General features: G+C 43.8%; 1 long non-coding RNA gene across 9 annotated transcripts in view; it reads right to left on the reverse strand.

The window, feature by feature from the left end:
- LOC146870240 (uncharacterized) overlaps positions 1–23405 on the reverse strand; it is a 72115-nt gene that overhangs the window by 14680 nt on the left and 34030 nt on the right. For 3 of the 9 annotated variants that reach the window (XR_014970130.1, XR_014970122.1, XR_014970112.1), the window contains exon 3: positions 892–1022. The exons of 4 other annotated variants lie outside the window; for them this stretch is intronic. This is a non-coding gene — a long non-coding RNA (uncharacterized LOC146870240). Of the gene's footprint in view, positions 1–891; positions 1023–1556; positions 1619–23405 lie in introns of all 9 variants that reach the window. 2 more of the 9 variants (XR_014970114.1, XR_014970107.1) reach the window with 1 other exon arrangement.

The following is a 23405-nucleotide window of genomic DNA, read 5'->3' on the forward strand; positions in this document are numbered from 1 at the left end:
GTCTCGCTGAGTCAGCGTGCATGCGCTGCACGGAGAGACATTTTGTAGGTGAGTTTTCAAAGTGCTGCTGGCTGGCCTAGCGCTTGCGTTCACACGAGCGTGCACGCGCAAACCGCCAGCCTTCAGCAGCACTTTGAAAACTCGTGCTTTAGCGCGTGATCGCGATCACTTTCGCTTTCAGAGCGATCGCGATGACTTTCACTTTTACTGCCGCGCAGCTTTACTTTTACTGCCGCACGGCCAATGCTTGTTCTTAATGATATACTGCATTTCCCACCTGAACCAGGTCCTGCACGCAACATGTTACAGGTGGCATCCTCGACTTCACGCAGACTTCAGCCTACAGGCAGCGAGCACTGTGCAGGGAGGTTTGTGCCAGGCCCTGTGTATGATCGCCTGCCTTCCAAGCAGCCAATGCTTGTTCTTAATGATGTACTGCATTTCCCACCTAAACCAGGTCCTGCGCGCAACATGTTACAGGTGGCATCCTCGACTTCACGCAGACTTCAGCCTACAGGCAGCGAGCACTGTGCAGGGAGGTTTTCTTTAATCACTGTCTGAAACTCATGTCCGGCACAAAATGGTGGTCAAATCCAACAACTGAAATGGCCACTGAAAAACTTGCAAGTCTTAACCTTTTTTCACGCTAACAGATCGTCATGCAAACGTGGCATGCAGAAACTTAGCTAACTGATTGTCACGTTTCGGTATAATCCATCCACTGGGCAAAAAAGTTATAGACAAATCAACAAAAAATCCTTTTCAATTGAAATACAATCTGAACGCCACTGTGTAACAGATAGATTTTCACCGTTAACTGCTTTAAATAATTTTCACTTTATAGCTAGGTGTTCAGTCTCTGTATTTCTCTCTCCATATGTCTCAACTTACCTATTAAATTGAAAAAACTATTTCGGTTCTTCAAAAGCAAAACTCCATCTATCTTCTAGCCCAGCAATCTTCATGGTGATTTTCCACCAAACAAATATTTGTAGATGATCAAATGATAGACCTAAAACAATCTGCACATGACATTTAAAAATTATACCACGAAGAAATGAAAAACAACTCCAAGTGTATTCAGTGTCTGTGGGGGCAAAAGTAGTATAAAAACGAAGTTTTTAAATATGTATCTCGTGCATTTGGGTTATACCAACATTCTTGCTAAATAGTGAGTTATGGAGACACTTAGTTTATTTGCAGACTTACACAGCCGTGCTTTGGAGAACAAAAGCAAACAAAATAGTTTATCATATCAGCCACCACCCACTTTATTTCCTTGACTTTACTATTTCTAACTAGTTCTAATTTTTGTTAGCTTAATGATTATTGATACTCCCTTAACATGCGTTCTATTGCAGCTACTTCCTGAACCAAAACCTTTCTTCAAAATCTACAAATTAGTTCCTCTCAGCTGTGATTTTTACAGCTGATAAGTGACTGTGTCACATACACCAGATTTCATTACTTTATTATTTTGTATTCCATTAACATTCCAGCTAATATTTATTCTCTTCTTTTCAGAATTTACCTGTTTAACCCGTAAGAATATTTACCATTTGGCAGATTTAAAACTGTTCCTCCATCCGTATCACCTTTCTCCACTCTCCACCACCATCTGAAGGAATTCCATACTATCACTACAATTTCTTCTTGCAAGCAGGTTTCTGATCACTTATCACACTTTTGATTTTTCATTAAATCGCTTTGCCCATTTGCATACAACACAAGAGTTTAAGAGGTCATGTACTTCTTCTTCCTCCATTTGTATTTATTAAATCACCAAGGGCTAAATTCACAAGTTCAGTGGGTTGAAAGTCACAAACTTGCTCTGTAGGATTTCACTCAAGTAATATTACAGACACCAGAATCATGAACCAAATCCTACATTTTTAAACGAGACAATTACACCAAACTGGTGGAATTTCTGCATTGCCAAGTCTGAGGAATATAAAATCCTAGAATCAGAACTGTAATTATACATTCACCAAGTGCTCATTTTCATTTACGTTAGCTTAGGCATACAAAATGCTTTGTGTCATTGGCCCCAAGTGCTACCCCTATTCAACTTGGCTGATTTACCTCCCTTCCTCCAGATGTTATCAGAGTTACAAAGTGTATACCTTAATCTGGTTTTTGATGATAACAAATGTTCTACTGCAGCTTCTGCAACTGTCACCGCAACTAACATGTCCCTGCCTCTTCTGAGACAGAGCGGGTTACTATTGCCAGAGAGCCTTTTTCTGCATTTTGATTGTGTGACGATAGACCAAATATAATAATTAGTGTACAGCTGGATTAAAAAGACACAATAGGTCAGATTCTATCTTTTTTAGCAGGTTAGGGATTACTGCTGTGGGATTAAATAATTCACAGAAAAAATGGTTCCCTCCCATTAAAGACCTGAAGTGGTTGTCTCTGGGAAATGTGTTAGTTCAACAAATCCAACAGGAATTTCTCATCTAGGACTCTCTTGACAATGAAAGTTCAGCATTTTTAGCTTGGATCTAGATAGGATTTTAAGGTTTTCCTTTTATTCCCAAACATCAACAGAAGAAATGCTTTGTCTGAGGTTCTTCATTTGATAGCAGGGCTAGAGGGCTCAAGACCAACCCTTCCTAGATCGCTACCATCTTTGCTGTGCACCTTTCCAAATGTCAACATTTAAAAAAACATCTTCTACTAACATGACTTCCCATCTGAGTGGCAGTGAGGTATTTCTATGCAGATGTTGGTAAAACAGTGAATACGTTTAGGAAGCTTGCGACAGAGACCTGTGTGCAACATGTATGACCTAGGTTGCAAACTCTGCTGGCATCAATATACTTAGAGGCCAATAAAATGAATAGCCAAGAACTGGGTGATAGTATTTATTAAAAGGGATGGTACTGTGCTGGTATTTTACAAAAGAAACAAAACACACTGCTTTAAGAAAGAACTTATATGTCTTTTGTACAGGTGGGTAGCAAAGCTTTGGCTGATGCACTGCCTCCCTCACGAGCGACTACTTGTTGAGAAATCAAGCACAAAATGTAACAAGTCAAGACTCAGAGGGCCAAAATGAAATGGGGTAATGTCACATGTCCTGGTGATTTGGGACATAGATTGCTGAGCACAGAGGAGGTTGATATAGTGGCAAGTGAGGCATCAGGACTAAAAAGAACTCCTTGAGAGAAAAACTCAATAACTTCATATAAATGCCATTTTTCAGGAGACGCAGAAACAATAACAGTATTAACAAGCATTGGCACAGCCAATAGGTCTCGCCTTTGGGACCTTATAAGTGTTTAACCATGCAACAGTTAATGTTGTTGCACCAAGGAGATTGTGCTGCATAACAAAATACTTACAAGGTCCCAAAAGCGAGACCTATTGGCTATGCCAATGCTTGTTAATACTATGTACTCAGAGGGGTATTTTCCGTTAGAATGGAAAAAAAACTCTATTCTGCCTTTACTAAAGAAACCGAATCTTGACGCAAAATATCCCAACAATTTCAGGCCTATATCCAGACTCCCTGTACCTGCAAAAATTGTTGAGAGAAATTTAAATACGCAACTTAGCCAATTTCTGGAGTTTACGCAAGCATGGGACCCAACCCAGTATGGATTTCGAGGGGGTCATAGCACCGAATCTGCTCTCCTGAAATCTACTGAAGAGATCCGGACTATTTTAGATCAAGGGGGCAAGGCTGCTTTGATCATGCTAGATCTTTCTGCAGCATTTGATACGGTCCATCACAATCTGTTGATGGACCAGCTGCAGGAGATCGGAGTACAGGGCTCCGCCTGGAGACTTCTGAGATCTTTTCTGTCAAACTGGAGTCAGTCGGTGTCTCTGGAGGAATTCTCATCTGAGCCTTTTTCATTGCCTTGTGGGGTCCTCATTGAGTCCGACACTATTTAACATATATGTGTCCTCTTTGGCGCCCCTTATTCAGTCATTTGGGTTTAGTCTGACCTACTCAAAACGTGGTGTCATTACTACTAGCTGAGTGGAGGAGCACGGCGGTCCGTTTTAAGGACTGTATGAATGCCGTAGGGATCTGGATGGCCCAAAACTGCCTTAAACTGAACTCCGGTAAGATGGAGGTGGTATGTTTTGGTAATGATCCTAACTTCTGGACCCCGAAATGGTGGCCAGACACCTTGTGTCCCCTTCCCTCACCCAAAAGGAAGGTAAAAAACCTAGGAGTGTGGGTGGACCAGAAGCTTAGTTTCAGAGACCAAGTAAATTCAGTGGCCTCTGTTACGTCCTTTGCTCTCAGGTCCTGCAAGAAAATTCAGCCACTTTTACCCAAAGACTGTCGCCAAACAGTCATCACAGCTCTTCCTATGTCTAGGCTGGATTATTGTAACAGTCTGTATTTTAACATCCAGGAAGGATTAATGCAGAAGTTGCAACTCCTGCAGAATGCGGCTGCTAGATAGGTGTCGGGCATCCCAAAATACGCACCAATCTCGAAGGAAATACGGAAACTTCACTGGCTGCCAGTTAGGAAGCGTACCCAGTTCAAAGTTTTGTGTCTGGTTCACAAGGCACTTTATGGATCTGGTCCGGCCTATTTAAAAGAGCGGCTGTATTGGTATACTACAATCAGATCATTACGCTCATCTGATGCCAAGCTGGTCTATGTGCCATTTGTAAAAAAGGCCTCCTGGGGTGGAAGAAGCTTTGTAGTCAATGCAGCCAAGGCTTGGAATAAGCTTCCTCTATACCTCAGAGGCATGACCAGCTTACTGGTTTTTCGAAAAGCTTTAAAAACGTGGCTGTTTACAGGTTAGTTGGACCTTGGTGCTGAGCTTTGGGCAAGATTTCACACAGCGCCAGGACACCTACGGGTAACAGTAGCGCTTAACAAATGTTCTAATAATAATAATAATAATAACCCACTTGCAAAACCCTCTTAGAACAGAGCCCCATTTCTTAGGATCCTTCTTAAAAATAAAAGATGAAAGGCCATCTGTGCCACAGGCCCTCGAAGATTTCATTTTGCAGATAATTTCAGACAGTACCTCACGAGTCTGACTGTTAGCAATAACCTCCATGTCAGATTGTTGGTTAGCCGACTGGACTAATGAATTTCCAACATGGCCACAATTGCATAAAGAGTGACTAAAAGAAAAACAATCCTCCTCACTTATTCGTGCCTTGAGGGAAGATGGAGAGTGTTGCGGGGTGACAAAATGTCCCAATACTGGAACAAACACATGGACTCTTCTTGGCAATGCAAAGAAGGTATTTACTCACTGTCGCGACAAGGAGAAAAGCAATATGGGCTACACCTCAGCTCTGCTCAGGTTATCTTTCAGGTTTTTCTCCAATGCCTGTTCACAGACAGGCCTTTTTATACGAATTAATACAATACTTTATTACACATAGTAAATAATAGTTGACTTGCAGATTACAGATTGAAGATGGAAAAACACTCAAGGACATGTGACCTCATAACCCTGAATGTTTGAACTAAACCATTACACAGTCTTCATTATACTTCTGACAATGCTTAATGATAGAGCATTCTTTGGCTTAATTAATTAACTCAGTACAGCTGGCTGGTTGGGGATCTATTTGGGCTATGATATCTTTTAATTCTTCTTTGAGGCCTCTATGGTGTAAAACTGCTCTTCAGGCCAACCTGTTTCCGCCACAAGCCTTTTGAACTGTGTTATATACAAGGCTGAATACGTGTTACTTAGATGCAATTTCAGCAACTCTCGGTCTGCGGATCTCTTAATAGTCCTCCTATCAAAGACACGTTCAAATTCTGCTTTAAAGCTTGCCCAATTATATGACAGGGAGTTATCTTCATTCACCAATGGTGTGGCCAACACTGCTGCATCCCCCAAGGTGTCTCGGGAAATTACTGTTCGGTAAAGTGAAATTGCACCTGGGTTAAAAAAAATTGCACCTTCTCAGGATCCCCCAAAACACACTCAGGCGGAACTAATGGTACTGGTGATGGTACAGTAACTGCTACCATCAAAGGAGTAATACTGTCAGACTCCCTTGTCCTCTCAGATGCAGTAGGAATATTAGAGGTTGCTGCTAATCTTGCTTGTAATTGATTTACTTGAGTGGTTAAGGCAGACATTTCAGCACGAGAGAGTATAACTTCTCCTTTTAGTTCTGCTAACATGGTACACCGATCCTCTATTGAGGCCATCCTGAGAGGTACTGTCCAAGAGGATCAATATCTCATGGGTCGGCAATTTTGTCAGGCTTCAAGATCCTCAGGAACAGCACGCTCCTAGAGGCCCACCTTTCAGCAGCTCCGGCTCTGTGTATATTTTTTTAGCAGAGTTGCAGAGAGCTCAAATGAGGGGGAGAGCCAAAAGGGTACACCAGGGAGGGAGACCTGTGGAGGCAAATGAGAGTTCGAATAAAGTAGTAACGTTCAAAGCACCAACGTAGTGTGGAAACCCCTCTTGCAAACTTATCTTAAAGATTTACAAAGACCAGTGTGCACTATCGATCCTGAAAGTACTGCCGGGATGGACCCTTGAGCGCTGGTAAATAAATGAAGGAACACATGATGAGAATGAGAGAGAGTTCCAATGTGGTCGATATCAAAAGATTCGCTGCAGCCCAATGAGACACCTGACTGAGAATAAGCCACAAACTGACGGAATATGGATTCTTCCATTAAGACACGATTCGGGCAACAGGAACAAAATCACCGGGCCGCCACTGGGTGGGAATGATTTTATTGCCAACGCTCTCTCACGTTTCCTAAGAGCTGAAATACCCGATCCTCATGCAGAACTCTCTCTAAGTGTAGTGACTGCGGAGACAAACTTGGAATGATGTAAGGATGCACAGCCCCACCATTCTCTTCCTTGCATAAAATGGTCTTTCCACATAGTCTCTTTACCTGAATGTTACTAAAAGATAGGGGATGGGCGCTAATACTGCCAATCATGTAAGTATCGTGTCGTATTTTTGTACTGAGCCGCTAAAAAGCAATGAGTCATACGAGTTGCCTTAATAGTATAAGCCAATCCCCAAGAATAATTTTCGGGGCCATATCCTGCCAATGAGATAAGATACCTTATTTTTCCATTTATTTTCTTCAATCCTTTGATGGCTTTCACTTGATACTCAGGAGTATCATTGATGAATATCAGAGAAGCACGTGGTCTTGCTTTGTCACTAGTGGGCTTAAGTAAGGATGTATGAAACACCGGATGATTTCTCATAGTCCCAGGTGCAAACGATAACTATCCAGGTTGACTTGTTTTATAATCTTAAAAGGTCCTACAAATGTAGGTTGAAACTTGTTGGTATGCTTGAACTTCTTAGTGGGCTGCTACACCTTGTCTCCTTCTTTATTTATGGGTCCAGCTTGTCTCTTCTTTTTTATATTGTTCTTTGGCTGCCACGGGCTATCACAGACAGGTGAGTAATTTGTTGTGCTACCTGCTGTACTTCCTCTTGCTGGTAGGGTATCAATAATTGCAAATAATGCGGATGAAATTCGCTGGTGGCAAAAAAAGGTGAATACCCTGTAGAGGAGTACAGAACTGCATTGTATGTAAATCCTGCTAGCCAAAAGTTTTCCTTCCAAGCCTCGGGATTATCGGTTTCAAAACAACTGAAGTATTGCTTGATACATTGGTTGACTTTCCCTGCCTGTCTGTCACTCTGAGGTGTAAAACTAGTGGACAGACAGGGTTGAATGCCCAATGCCTTACACCACACCTTCCAGAACTCAGAAGTAAATTGAGTACCATGGTCTGAGATAATCCTTCTTGGAAGGCCAGGTAGTCAGACAATGTGTTCCAATATCAGTTGTGCCAAACGTGGTGCTGTGGATATTCCAATGCAAGCAATGAAACGTGCCATCTTGAACAACCTGTCCACCACTACCAAAATGGTGTCATATTTGCTGTAAGCTGGTAGCCCCACCGAGAAAGACGGCGAATCTCGCTGCACCTTGCTTCACCTTCCGGGTTTTCTTGCTGTTTTTGCTGTTTTTCGTTGTTTTTTCTGCTCGCGGACCCGCTGGACTTTTGTTTCTGCCATCTGCCTCTGCCTTCGCTGACAGGGAGTGGGGGGTAGTGGTTTGCTCCTGTGGGTTGTTTGGTGGCCGCGGCCGATGCTGAGCATACAGTGGACGGAGCGGATTGTGTGAGCTCACGGCAGGAAGCAACTAAGGAGCTCCCAGGGCATCTGCTATCCGGCATCTTCTACTACAATGCCCTGGAGACAGGGCCCCAGTAAGGCCCACGCATTGAGGGACCTTTTTTGCTACCTGACTGTTCCCTTTGCATCCATAACTACTTCTGGTCCCAGAATCAAATACCCTCAATGTTGCATGCTTTGACGCATGAACTTGCCTCTCTGTTCAGTTTGCTGCTGAGACATTTTCGTACTGCCTAATCTGCACAAAGGTGACTAATGCAGTAGAAAAGACTGTCACTGAGGGTAATCACTTCGCAGCACGAGCTCCCGCTTTCAGTAACCCACTTGGAGGTTTTTTAAGGAAATTTTCCAGGCCATGATTGTCACGTGCTCCCCACGAGGACGCTCCTGAAGTGAAGAGGGTCTGTTGGTCTCCGATTTCCCTGCTGATACACCCTGGTGGGAGCCTAAACCCAGGGTGCTACACCTTGCCTGCCAAAAGAATCACCTCACAGCAGTCACCGGGACCGTCATCCACCCTTTTGGGACTACGAGTGCCAGGGTGCAACGCAAGGCATACCAACCCCACTCCCACTGCCACAGGTGAGGGGGAGGAGTTTCCACCGCGCTATAAAGCGCAGCCTCTCCCACCGTGGCGCGGGACGCTCCTGAAGTGAAGGGCGTCTGTTGGTCTCCGTTTTCCCAGGATGCTACACCTTGCCTTGCACCAGGAGCCGACAGAAAGTGCTTTCCAGCTCCTGAGAAGCACCCCTTGCAGCTTTGCACCTCTGTGGAAGGATTGGAATTGGAGCTTCAGGGTGTTTTTGGGGGTGCAGCCTTAAGCTCGGCGGGGGAGCCTGCTGATCTGCTGCAATCCATCCATCAGATCCAGGTGGACCCAGGCGGACCCTGGCAGTGAGCTCACCACAGGTGGCGGGTGAGTGTGGGGGAAGGGGAAGGGGAAGGAGGGGAGCGAGGCCAGAAAACTGCCTACGCCTACACCAGCATCGCTTGGTGAATTAACCCAACCCCTCTTTTTGGCCTCAGCCCCTTACACACTCTGTGCACCGCTCCATTGGGGCTTTGCATATTGGATATTGGACATTGCGCATTGGCCACCGGTTTAGATCTCCTGCAGATCTGCTGCTGCCACTGCCGATTTATTTTATTTTTTTCCCAAATCACACAGGCTCAATTAGGTCCGGCAGATCGAGAGAGGCAATGCTGCCCAGGACAAGGGTGAGAAAAGGCAAGAAACAAACCCCTGAAGCTCAGCACAGTGCTGAATCAAAACTTATACCAACAGACCAGAGACAAAGTGAGATTACAGCACAGAAGGGATCCACGAGTGCTATGTGCTCCAACCACCCTAAGATCTATATGAAGTTTAACTTTCTAAGGGATCCAGTGTCAGCCCTTTTTTCAAGCAACGCAACCCTTAAAGGCCTGCAAACGCTGCTGTTACCCCTGCAATCCCAAGCACCTATTCCAATCGCAGTGTCGAAAGAGGAAGGCAGGGCATCACAGCAACTAAGCCAGCCTTGCAAATCAAGCCTCAATCTCCAGGGGTGCAAGTGGCAGAGATTACACCTCCTGCGGGTGAGTCCGGGAATTTAGGATTCTCTCCAACACAAATCAGCCAGCAGGGTAGCACTCAAGGGGCTCCTAGCGCAAACTATGAGCTCCAAGAATCCTCTGTACCACTACTACAATTAGATGCCAGGGAAGTTGAGTGGGCCACCAAAAAAATCAAGGCTGCAAGCGACACTAAAGATGATTCAAGGAGAGCAGACGACGATCAAGTCAATGCAACTAACCTCAGCCCCACAACTAATAGCATGACCAGCTGCCATAGTAACCCCATTAAAATAACGGATTCGGCAAGGAATAAAGCATCAATAACCCCACTACACCTTGCTCAAAGGAGCCCTCTCATACAACAAAGAGGAACAGGAGTAGGCGCAGGGATACCGGAACTAATACACAAGAATGGGAGGACATGCTCGCAACCTATTCCCCAGATCAGGAACAGATCCAGAAACAAAGGGTGGACATCCCCCAAGAGCTTTCAGGGAATCTACTTTCCACAGAACAGGTTAAAAACAGCTCAAAAAAGAGCGCGCAAACAAAGGAACAAAATGCTGGCGCTTGGACTTCCCTTCTAAATACTATTCAATTGGCGGTCAATGCACTGCAATTTCAATCGGACAAAATGGAGATCCAGCTAACACTACTGAATACACTGGCAGTCTTTACTGCTGGCATCGATGAAAAATTGGGCAATTTGAATGGGTTGATAACAAGAGCACAATCCAAGTCCCACTTCAGCTGTAACTGCGATCAGGTCGATGGTAAGTTATCCACCCTGCCCTCAATGCTAAGCAACATGATAAAGGACATGAAAAGTGTAACAGCAGGAAAAATAATAAAATCTAAGGGCAATCCCAACACCGTGGAGGGAACAATCAATGACCAATCAATCAGTAATATGCATATAGGAAATGCCAATGGGGACACTGAGAAGATGGGAGTGTCCGGTAACTGAGGATTACCGAAACTTAATGCTAAGCAACGCCGCCAACAGAAAAGGAAAGAGCGCAACCAAAGCTTCACACAGATGCAACAGCTTACTTTCCCATCTTCTCAGGCTCATGCAACAAACGGGACATTAACCCAGGTGATGTAAGTTCTTTAAATCAAGTACAATCATCTACAATCATCTACAAACATCCCCAGGAACAAGAAGATGCCCCAAACCAGTCGATCGCAACAAGGGCACACGGGGAAACTGGAGAAGAAAATGGACAAAGATTCCCACCCGGGGTCAACACAGAACCCAAAGACGGGAGAAGACAAGGCTCCACAACTATCCCTCTAACAACAAAAGCTGACAGAGGCCAAAACCAACAGCCAATACAATAAGGGTTTCACCTAATAAACCCGCACACTCACAAGAGAAAAGTGGAGAGGTGCGCAACTCCGCGACCCAAAAGCTGATCAACATTAAGCAAAAAACCATCAATACGAGTTTAAAGAATGGGCCCAGAAGAGAAGCTTGTGGAACAACAGACAGGCCAGATTGGCCAAACCAGAAGTCATCGCACAGAGAGTACAACTGGCCTATCACACCAACTAATGTCAGTTCCAGCTCGAGGTTTCCGGACAAAGGGATACAGCACAAGGGGCAAGAATCAAAACAATCTTCCCCCATGTCAAGAACACCTAAGCTCATCCCAAGAAATTATAAGGCTGAAATATCAAGAATCAAAGTGGAAACACAGCCTAAAGAAGTAACCAGCAGCACACTTCAAACAGAATCTATGGCCATAGCAAACTTACAGCTGCCGCCAACACAAATTAAAAACAAGAACACACAGGCTCTGGTATTCTATCCTCTTTACACCTCCAAGGGCAATCAGGACACACTAAATCGAGGCAATATTCTAAGACTAATGGAGTCAATTCCAAATCTCACCAAAATAAGGTCAACGGATGTACTCTCCATACAGTTTATATATACCACCAACCCTCAATGTCCAGAGACCACAAAAACAACCTGGATCACAAGTAAAACTGCAGAGAAAATCTTGGCGGAACTGGGCACATTTCAAAGTTGGGGCATTGCCATTGCCCCCTTTCAGAAACCAGCCTACCCATCTCCATTATTAAGCAATGCAAGCCCTGGACCAAAAACAAGCCAAGCACACTCAAACTGTGTACTTAGAGGCACACGGGGAAGATCGCGTCAACAGAGTGCCAGGAGCTTTTGGGACCGACAAGAAACATCTCCATGGGCAGCTGCTAGAACAAGCCATGGTTTCAACAAGGATCAAATATCGCGCACCATAACTCCACGCTCAGAGGAAGATTGACGCGACTTGCGAGACATAATCCATTGCAGGGTAAAGGAACCCCTTTTCAGACTATGCTCATGGAATATAAATGGTTTAGCAACAAAAATAGAGGACCCAGACTTTTTGCAGTATGTTACAACTTATGACATAATCCTGCTACAGGAAACCTGGCTTATAGCCCCTCAGCACATTAAGGGGTACATTTGCTTTGCTAGTCCAGCAACTAGGACTGGCAGATTTGGCCACTGTTCTGGTGGGCTGGCCACCTATGTCTCTACAACAAGTTTACCTTCAACAACTCTTATGGGCTCGACGACGAATACAATAATAGCAGTTACAATCACCATCTCTCTCTAGAAAGAAGAAACAGAGGTGTGCCTAATTAACTCGTATGTCCACCCCAAACACAAAGCAAAGGACTCAATAGAACTTGTAAACCAAGTAGCAAAGTACGTCACAGAGATGGAAAATACGAAGTTTATCTTGACAGGGGTCCTAAATCAACATCTCATAGGCTCAACACAAGGAGAGGAGGTAGCTATACAAAACGTAATCTACAACATTCCTATACAATGCGCTCCACTGTATGCAAAGAAGAAACGCTGTAACAGCCGCCTACTTGCAGATTTGTAACATCGAAACCTCCGAGCATTAAACAGAAGATTTCCAGTTGACTCATATTACTCTCCTACTACAATTTCTATATTGGATTACACCTTTGCAAGCTTCCCTCTCTTCCCATATATCTCTGGGTACAGAATGGGGACAAGGGCGATAGTGATCATTGCCCTCAAGAATCTCAAATAAGAATGTCTGCAGCTTGACCAATTAGGCCAGATGCAGCTTTGGGGTCTATTTTTACCTCCAATTTAAGAAGGATTAAATGCACACTAAACAATACAAACTCTAAGGCTGAAGCAGCAATCCAACTCTTCAGCTCGCAAGTATTTAGTCCAAAAGACAAAATAACATGCTGGGACCAGTTTACTGCCACACTGCTAGAACAACACGCAGATGCCTTTGCAACAAAAGACTGCACCAAGAAAGCATATGGAAAAAATAAAATCCTGAAAGATCAAAGAGTACAGCTCAAGTACCTCAAAAAATCAATAAATGCAACTCTGCGCAGGCTGAGAAGACTCCCAGGGAATGCCAGTGCACAAGCGTCGCTGAAAGATCAAAATTAAAAAGGCTGAAGTGGAACATCAACAGAGTTCGTGAGAGCGCAAACTTTTACACGACACAAACTGCAACAACAGCGCCTGTTTCTGGAAAACTGTGAACAGGTTTATCTATCCACATCATAAGGGTATTGGGTCATAAATTTCAGAAGTAAACTAGGTAAAATTCCTTTCTACACACTTTAACAATCAAATAGAAGGTGCTGGAACACAAATGGCCAATAGCCGGACGCCAGAAGAAGAAGCCGGAGCAAGCACAACTGAGATGAAGGAGCAGGAGCTTCCGCCTAAAGAAAACAGTCCATCAGGCGCAGTTAGCGGCCCCCTGTCCCTCTTAATCAAAAAGCAGATTGCTAAAGGAAGGAAAGAAGGGGCTCCGGGACCAAACTGCATTCCGCCTGCCCTGTTTAAAGCAAAGAGTGAAGACTGGGCTGATATTCTGCAACCTCTATTTCTGGAAGTCAGGCGGTTAAATAGAATACCGGAATCCTGGAAGGGCTAGACAATAGTGCCAATCTACAACAAGCATTTGCAATGCAATAGGTCTCGCATTATAAAAGTGTGAGCAGTTGGCATTGCTAATAATAATGCAACACTAGCTATTGGCATTTTAAATGATAATGGCATTTATTTATGTGTTTGTTTTATAAAATAGATAAAAAAGGCATTGTCATGAACAGTGCCAATAGCTTAAACTTTTGTAAATGCGAGACCTATTGCATTTACGCAAGCTTGAGCTATTACCATTGCAAATAACAATGCCTTTTATTTTTGTTTTAAAAACTTAAATAAAGGGCATTGTCATTTACAATACCAATAGCTTAAACTCAAGTAACTGCGAGCCCTGCAGGCCTTTGAGAGGCATCAACCAGCCTGCCCAACAATCTGCTAGTTCCCCCACAGGGCCTGCACGCACCACTGACTGGCACCGCGTGAGCGCGCGCGTGATTGGTTCACATAGTTATTTTTCATGGGACATCGGACCAGAAAAAAGAAAGAAGCTGTGTTGGAGTGATATATTAAAGCTAAAGCAAAATTACAGTCTGTAAACTTTACAGAGTAAAGTATCGCTAAGTGGCGTGTTTTCAGAAGATTCATAGGTAGGATTTTACAGGATTACTTCAAATGGGATTAGAATAGAACAGTGATGTATATTAGGGAAGAAATCGCCATATTCCTGTACTTCTACCCTTATCAGTGCATACTTTAGACAGTAAATGTAAGCAGAAACACTAAAACAAGCTCTGCAGCTGCCCGATGACCCCTGACTGAGAAAGTACACAAAAACAAAAAAGCATTTGCAATGCATTAGGTCTCGCATTTACGCGAGTTTGAGCTATTGACATTGCAAATAACAATGCCTATTGGCATTGTCATTTACAATGCCAATAGCTTTAACTCGTGTAACTGCGAGACCTATTGCATTGCAAATGCTTGTTGATAACTGCAACTCACTGCCTCCGAATAATCAACTTTTGCTAAACAGTAACAAAAGAACACAGCACCATACCGTATGTGTTTATTATAGAGTGATAGTTTTTTATTTGCTAGACTTTTATTGCATACATTAAATAATGTAGATAGCACTCTGAGAGCAATTGGCGTTGTCAATGTCTTTAGCCATGTTTTATTGAGTAGAGTGGATGTATGTGGGGTGGAGATGAAATATGTGCAGTGTAAATATGTGGCATGGTGTGGAGTGGAATTATATGGAGCGTAATTATATTGCATGATGTGGATTTACGTGGAGTGGCATTGTTTGGTGTGGAGTGGCATGTAGTGAAGTTGAATTATGTGGCATGATGTTGAGTTATATTGTGTGGGTTGCAATTATGTGGTGTGAAATGATGTGGGTTGGAGTGGTATTGTTTGTTTTGGATTTGTGTGGCATTGAGTGGAGTTCTGTGAGGTGGATTTATGTGGTATGGTGTGCAATAGAATTATGTGGATATTAATTATGCAGTATTAAGTTTCGTGGGCTTATGTCTAGTGGTATTGTGTGTCGTAAAGTGCCATGTATTGAGTGGAATTATGTAGTATGTTGTAGAATTATGTGGCATGATGTGGATTCTGATGTGTGGATTGGATGTATGTGGTATCTAGTTGAATTATGTGTTGTGGAGTAGAATTTTGTGTCGTGGAATGGAATTGTGTGGAGTTGAATTGTGTTGTGTGGAATTGTGTGGCACTGAGTGAAATTATGTTGAGCGAAATCATGTGGCATGGTGTGAAGTGTATTTATGTGGAGTGTTGCTATGTGGCATGGAGTAGATTATGTGGAGTGTAATTGTGTGGTATGGAATAGAGTGTTATTATTCTGTGTGGTATGGAATTGTGTTGCATTGAATTGTGTGGCGTGGCATTGTGTGGTATGGTGTGGAATTATGTGGAGTGTAAATACAGGGCATGCTGAAGTTGAATTTTGTTGAGTGTAATGTGTTTTGGAGCTGAGTGTATATATATGGAGTGTAATTATGTGGTGTGAAGTGTAAGTATGTAGGTTGACTATGTGGAGTGGAATTATCTGGAGTTGAATTGTGTTGCGTGGAGTGTAATGGAATTATTTTGCATGGAGTGGTGTTATGTGAAGTGGAATTATGTGGCATGGAGCAGAGTGGAAATGTATGGAGTTGAATTTGATGGATTGTATTTATGTGGCATTTCGAATGATGTGGAGTTGAATTGTGTTGATTTGTGTTGTGTGAAATTATGCGATGGTCAATAGTTGAATTTTGTGGTGTGCATTTGTGTGTTGTGCCCTAGAGATAGTGCTCTGGCAGTTGGGGAGGGAAAGAAAGGATAACATGAGGTCGAGGAGGAGGGATGGGGAAGGGGTGGGGGCAGAGAAAAATAGGGGGCCTGAGAAGAGGAATGACACCAATAAGCTCTCTGCCACAGAGCAGAAGGGAGAGAGTGGAGACGCTGGCATGGGCATGCAAGAAAAAACAATGGGGAGCTTATGTTTGACGGCAGGGAAGATCAGCCAACGAGGGCGTTAGAGGAGGACGTGGAAAGTGAGGAAGGCATGGAAGGGGGTGTCCCCCGGTGTCACTAGCGGCAGGGGGTTGGTTGGAGAGGGCCCCACAAGCAATGAGGGACAGGTGGAATGAAGACGGGTGGATGGTCCTACAGGCACCCAAAGACCACCCAGTGCAGCGGGGGAAGGGGCGAAGGGATGAGAAGAACAGAGCGCGGGCCCACATGGAAGGCCCAGCGTTTAGGCTGATAGCAGCAGCACTAGAGTGGAGTTTTGGGGAGGGTGAAAGGGAGGGGAGGTTTGCGGAATGGGAAAGGATAATTAGTAGTGTGAGGCCCCTGGCAGGAGGAGGGAGGGGCGGGACGGCGGAGCAGTTCACGGCAGGGAGGCAGGGGCATCCGGGCAAGGGGAGGTGGGAGCAGGGTGCATTACCCAGGGGAGGTTGTGTTTGGGTGCTGGAGCAGGACGAAGGGGGGCAGATAGGGTAACTAACAATGGTAACGCTGGACCTACCTTTTCTTTTTCAGGGTCAGACTCGCAGGGGACATGTGGACTCTGGTGTGTCATATGCTGCTGATACACCCGAGGGGAAGAGAGGGAAAGGTCCTGGGTGGCCAGTCAGAGGTTGGCATGGGACTGCTACAACACTGCCACAGTATGGTCCGCGGTGGCCTTAGTAGTGCATCAACCAGGACAGCTGATTGGGCCCCTGGGGCACATGGAGACCAGGCGCGTAGTGAATGGGGCGGAGTCAGCAGCAGTTTTTCGCCACAGGGATGGGGCATGGGTGTCGGCACACCAGTTGCAGTGGGTATTGCGGAGAGAATTGGGCAACTTGGGTGAAGTGCCAGCTGAATATGGGACACACTCTTTCAGGATAGGGGTGGCCAACAGCGCAGGAGTGGTGGGGGAGGGATAGGATTATGCAATTGGGCAGATGGTCATCTGAGTGCTTTAAGCGGTATGTGCGTATGGAGACATAGGGAGGGGAAAACATCCATTGGAAGTAGCTCATATGTGTTGTTCTGCCCCTCAGATCCCGCCCACTTCGACCACTGGATAGATGTTCACATAGATGCCCACTGCAATTACTATTTTGTGTGAGAGTGTGTGAAGGAGGCATACAGCTCTTGAAATATTTAGAAATCCAAAGACAAAGAAAATGCTGTGTTACTCACTTATCAGATAAAGATAAAAAGCACTGACAAATCCAATGTCTGGTTTATGTTAGGCACATTATCTTTGTTGGGTGATGCGTGGATGCAATAACAGAAAACTCACACCAAGGCATCCAAAGGACTGGTCAGGGAACATTGTGCAAAGCCACATAGGCTACGCCTCTTGGGAAGGACTCTTTGGTCATGTCACTTTTAGAGAGGAACTTGTCTTTTTCTCCTAGTTAAAGCACTGAAGGAGGGAAATCTAGTTCAAAGGTTTTAAGACATTTCTTTAATTATATAGGATCTTAGACATGCTTCTTTGGCCGGGCTCCTGTTTTTAAGACCACCTTCTTTATCCCATTTAAAGAAACTTGCAGAGAGATTGCTACCTACAGGGGGCAGAATCCAAAGTTGCCAGATCTGAAAAGCAAGAACTAGCTAGACATCTGAGACCCTAAACCATTTACGTAAGATCTCACACTGTATATACGAACATTAACAGGCGACTCGAATGGCACCCCACTCCCACACTTAGGGCCCGGCGCTGGTCTTTAGTTCCATAAACCAGTGCATTTTGGGACCTGTAGTACGATCATCACATGTGAACCGCTAGAATAAAAGATACACGCCTGACAACAATGTGTCAAAGTAAATGTATGTATTTATGAATTGCATTTAGCCTGGACATTGTCCCAAGGCTTTAAAGCACTTTACTGAAGTCCCAAAAAGTTGTGCCTGTACAAGGAGGCTTACGGTAGCTTTACCTCGCAATAAAGCACTGCCAGAGGAAATCTGCCGGTTGTGGTGCTCAATGTGGCTGGGTCTTAAAACATTTATCGACATAGATCTATCTCCTTGCGCGTAAAATACATATCAGGGTCGCTCTCAAAAGCATCTGACCGCACGGCACCGGCAGCCCGGCATGTGTAAGCTTCTCCACAGCCCTTGTTTACAGCAACAACGAACAAGGATGACGGTTCTGCAAAATAGCGAAATCGCGGATCATTGATACTAGGTTGCGCCAAAAACGCAAGACAGCGTAAAATGCTCATTTTACGGTATTTTTCTTTGCTGTTACGTGCACAGTTTATTCCGTGTTTTGTTTAGGAGAAAGCAGGCTGCATGATTTTTGCTGCGTCACTGGATGTCTTCTTTATACAAAATGGCCGATAGAATTCACTTGTAACGCAGTCGCCAAGTGATCCTATTGTAGGGCCTGTGGGTGCTTCGGAAGAGACAGCGGGTTATCTTTCATGGCCAACTCAGCCAGGCCTGAACACCCATTAGTTTAGAAGGAGGATCTTCCTAAACACGTTGCACGTTTCCTGCCAAGATTTTGCTGATGGCTATCAACTTGTTCTAAAGAAAACGCCGAAGATTGCCAATGGATGTGCACCAATTTGTCATCTGATATGTACTTAAACCGTGCCTGAATTTCTGTCACAGGACACGTTACATCTAATGTGGTAGATACAAGAGGAACTGCAGGGTACCGGAAACCGCTGATATTGTAAAAATGCCGATATAGTGAATGCTAAGAAATAACGACCTGTTCACACAAGAGTTTTTCAAGGAACACGAACAGTCTTAACAGAGACCCTAAGGACACCAGCAATTCAGAGTGCGCTTTGGAACACCGTAATTAAAAGAGTTGGACGAAAATATGACATCTAATCAGAGCACTAAGGATTGTTCAAACGTTACAAGACAACCAAAATGCATGAAACTAGAGCGATGGCCGGGGATGGGGTCACGATGTGCTTTACGACGCGTGGATTCTGCTTTAACAGTGCATTAAAGTAGGAAGGGAAGCGGCCGTACGGCCGCGAATGTGAAAGTGATCGCGATCACGATAAAACATCAAAGCGGCCGAGCGGCAGCGGAAGTGAAAGACATCGAGTGCTTTCAGGCTGCCAAATGGTGCGCGCGCCCGGCACACATGCACAGTAGTTGGCGGCCTGAAAGCACTTGTTTGCACTTCCAAAAGTGCTTACTATAAGTCTCGCCAGAGCAGCGCTAAAGCGCTGTCTCAGGCGAGACCTAAAAAGGGAGACAACGCTGAGCCCAACAACTATCGCATAGTAGCCCTGATAGACAAAAAAGCTAAATATTTTGCGGGCTCCATACTAGAGGAGCTTACAAACTGGGCTGAGGTGAACTTGATAATACCGCTGAACCAGACCGGCTTTCACAAAATGGCCAGCACATCTACAAACATCCTTACAATTTCACTAATAATCGACGCAGCCAAAGCCTTTGAACAACCTTTACACCTATGTTATATTGAATTTAGCGCTGCTTTTGATAATGTAGAAAGGGGTAGACTGTGGGGGAAACTGGAGCAATGGGGCATAGCACAGCCTATTCCAAATATGCTGAAGCTTCTACACACAGATACTTGGGTACAGGTGAAACTAGGTGGCGGTACTCACATCTCTTCGAAAGTTCCCACAACAAAAGGATTGAAACAGGGTTGTGCGCTTGCACCAACCCTGTTTAATCTATTCATGTCTGACCTTCCAAAGGTGCTTGTGCTGGAGCGGGTAGTACAAAGTTTTGTATACTCCCTATTCTGCATGTTTATATTCATCTGAATAATCAACTAATAGTAAAAATATTAATTTGTTTGAAGTGGAGACTTACCAATTATATTAACAAAAGAATTACACGTGGGAATTGCATTTTGCATGGCTACACTAATTGTATACTAACATATGTACGCATACTACTAATAGAAAATTAGAATATTGCATGATATATGTTGCTTTGTGATGTAATTGTAAGTTGCGCATCATTGAGTGAGTATAAACGCTTTGAATGTTGCTATTATGCTAGATAATTACTTACATAAGGGAATTAGTGAGGGTTTAACATTTTATTAGCCATTTCTATGTTTTAATTACGTTTTTGTGTTTGTTTTGCTTAAGTTGACCATTTCGGCCTATTTCAAGATGGCTGAACGAGACGTATAACGTGACTGTTGCTGACACATGAGGTTCTTGGTGAAGTGCGCATGCGTCACTGCCAGCAACAATGGCCTAGTCCTTACCCCAGGAGATGATGTTCTTATCAAGGACACTCTGGGAGCTTCGCCAAGGATAACACAATGGACTGTCTTTAAAACCGGAACCAGCAAGTGCGATGACTTAATCCTGCGGACTATGTGAGAACTTTACCGCTTGACCCCATGTCCACCAATGGGAACAGTCTAAAACCCCAATCTTGATACATTTTGACATTAATTTCATTATAAAAGTAGGTAGGAAAGTGAACTAAAAAACTCTCTCCTCTTTGACGAACTCGATTTCCTGACGTTATGCTGACGGAGAGGACGGTGACACTGCTGGAAAGCTGTTATCCTGAATCTTTGAGAGACTGAATTGCGGCCTGACTTTGATGAATTTTAAGGTTTTACCACGACTTGACTGACTTAGGTAAATATGATGTTCTGTGTTTTGGATGATGATTTCTAACAATTTGCAATTTTATTAGATAAGCGATATTTGATTAATTGATAAATGTGTTGTGTCAATTATTTGAAGAAGAAAATTAGGAGAAAGAGTAGAATATAGATAAATGAATTAGATCACTAAACTACAAAACAACTAAATGATTCATCACCCAATGAGGGGAATATCACAAGGTTAGAGTTGATAAAGTATTCAATGCATTTAGGGTTTTAGGTAACGATATTCCTTTCATGTCAGCGTTTGGAAACTTATTCCTCTAGGGAAGCAGATCAATGAAGTATGTGTGTTGGTGTTATGGGCCCCCACCAATGAATGTTTTGAGTGAATTTGCTATTGCGGTATTTGGTCTGTGACGAAAGGGGAATTTGATGTTCCACGCTGCAACAGTTTTTCTGGTAGCTGAGTTATCGTTTTTATTATTTTGGTTTGGTGAATATTGCTTATTGATTATTGGTTATTGATATTGGCTTATGTACTAACACTATGTTGAGTCGCGTCGAGTTCTAACAACAGTTCTATGTTGTTTGCACGGCTTCTGGGATGTAGGAAGTCGGAAGTTTGTAACGGTTCCGTAGTAGAGCAGAGGTAAGCGCTGCTCTCGGGAAAGATGGAATTGTAGTTGCCCTGTAGGTACACAGGGAGAAACGTGTAACGATTGAAGTTGCACGACGCATTGTCTGGGTTCGATTCGGTGACATCGTCATGTGTTGCCATTAGAGACATTTTCTGTGTGAGATAAGTGTGTATGATAGCGAAGGTCACCTGTGAAATTTTGGTCTTAGGTACCAGGAGTCCAAATGGCATTCCGATAACGCTTATCACTGGAAAGGTAACAGGTGTTCTCTGAGCTTGCTAGAAGGATAAAGTAGAGGGAAGTGCTACTTTGTTAACGTATGTCACAATTCTGTAGTAGGACAGACTGTTCGCTGTTCTCGGGAAAGACAGGATTCTGTGTGAATGTACTACATTTTTCTAGTGTGAAAGTGCGTGAAAGTTTATTTCTCAGGAGCATTGGGTCTCCAACTATGTGTCTTAATTCTGGAGATACGGTTAGCTAATGCTTGTTAGAAGGGTAAGGTAGAGGGATGTGCTACTTTATCAACGTAAGTAACGATTCCGTAGTAGGGCAGAGGTAAGCGCTGCTCTCGGGAAAGACGGAATTCTCGTGAGAAAGGTCTATTGCTATTCCTTGGTTAGCGAAGCGAACAATGGTGGTGTTTTTATGTTGTTACTAACAGAATTGTACATTTTGAAACAAAGCTTACAGAGTGGATTTTGCAAAGGAGGGGTAGACAGGACCAGAAGTTGTGGCAGCGGCTGCTGACGTCAGAACGACAGCGCTGGGATTGGACAGTCGGTCAGAAACGTAAAACGCTCTGGATTGGTGCGTTAGTGTGCGCCGTGCTAGGAGTGGAGAAGTACAGGGTGACGTAAACGCTCCGGATTGGTGCGTTAGTGTGAGTCACGCTGGGATTGGAGAATTGCAAAAGTGACATAGACGCTCCATATTGGCTAGTTAGTGTGAGTCGCGCTACGATAGGACAGAATAGCGGTACAGTGTAAGGAGAGACTAGTGATACACGGAAAGAAAGAAAAATGTATTACGATCCACCAGAAAAGGAGAAAAAGTCTTGGTTTGGTAGAATTAAAAAGTCGTTTAAAAAGAACAAACCGATCGTAACTAGGGAAGGACAGTTACTTCCTCCACCAAACACCCCTGCATCCTTTATGGTTGCGAAATATGGATATCACACCTGTATTTGGTTAGATAATTGGGTCAAGTATACCAAAAAGGACGGAGTGTTGGCTTTTCCAGAACATGGTTCATTTAATTTGGCAGTTTTGAGAAATTTGAGAGAGAAAATGATGAATTTGGAACCAAGACCTAGACCGACACAATTCGAAGCATTAACGGAGTGGGAAGATGAGATGCAGGAAAAACATAGAAAAACATAGAAACGGACATGAGACTCATGATGATCGAATGAGAAGGTGGCGGAATGCGAGTATGACTGAGGGTTTGTTTCCCGTAAGAACTGCAGGAGAGAATGAAGGAAGAAAGTGTGTAGAAAAGAGGCATAATGTGGAATCAAGAGGGTATGGAGTGAATGAATCAGAGGATGATGTTCTTGATGACATGTTCTATAAAAATCCACCTCCATATCGACCAGAACCAGAAATATTAACCCCAAGTGCCCCAATGAAAGAAACAGTACGAATCATAAAATCGGAACCAGAGTTCCAAGATTTGGGAAAGAACAATTCCATTGGAGAGGTAGTGAAGAAGTCCGGAGGTAAAATAAACGAAGACAATTCAGCAGAACTAGCGAAAACGACCCTAGAATTAACAGAGAAAATAAGAGAATTGACTAAAAATCTGGAAGCAGTAACAGTTCCAGTAACGATAGATCCAGTAATGGCTATTTTTGATAAACAGAAAGATAGCGAACACTGTTTGACGATAAAAGTAATAAACCGGTTGAACAACCAAGAATGAGTCAGAATGATAATCCATGGAGACAGACTATGAGTATGATTGAACCAAATTTTTCAAATAACCCGTTTGTAGGCAAAAACTGTGCAGAAAGGCGTATGACAATAGTGAAGTCAATATCAGAAACACAAAAGGATTTTGGACA

This window comes from Triturus cristatus, chromosome 1_1 (assembly GCF_964204655.1).
Source record: "Triturus cristatus chromosome 1_1, aTriCri1.1, whole genome shotgun sequence".
NCBI lineage: Eukaryota > Metazoa > Chordata > Amphibia > Caudata > Salamandridae > Triturus > Triturus cristatus.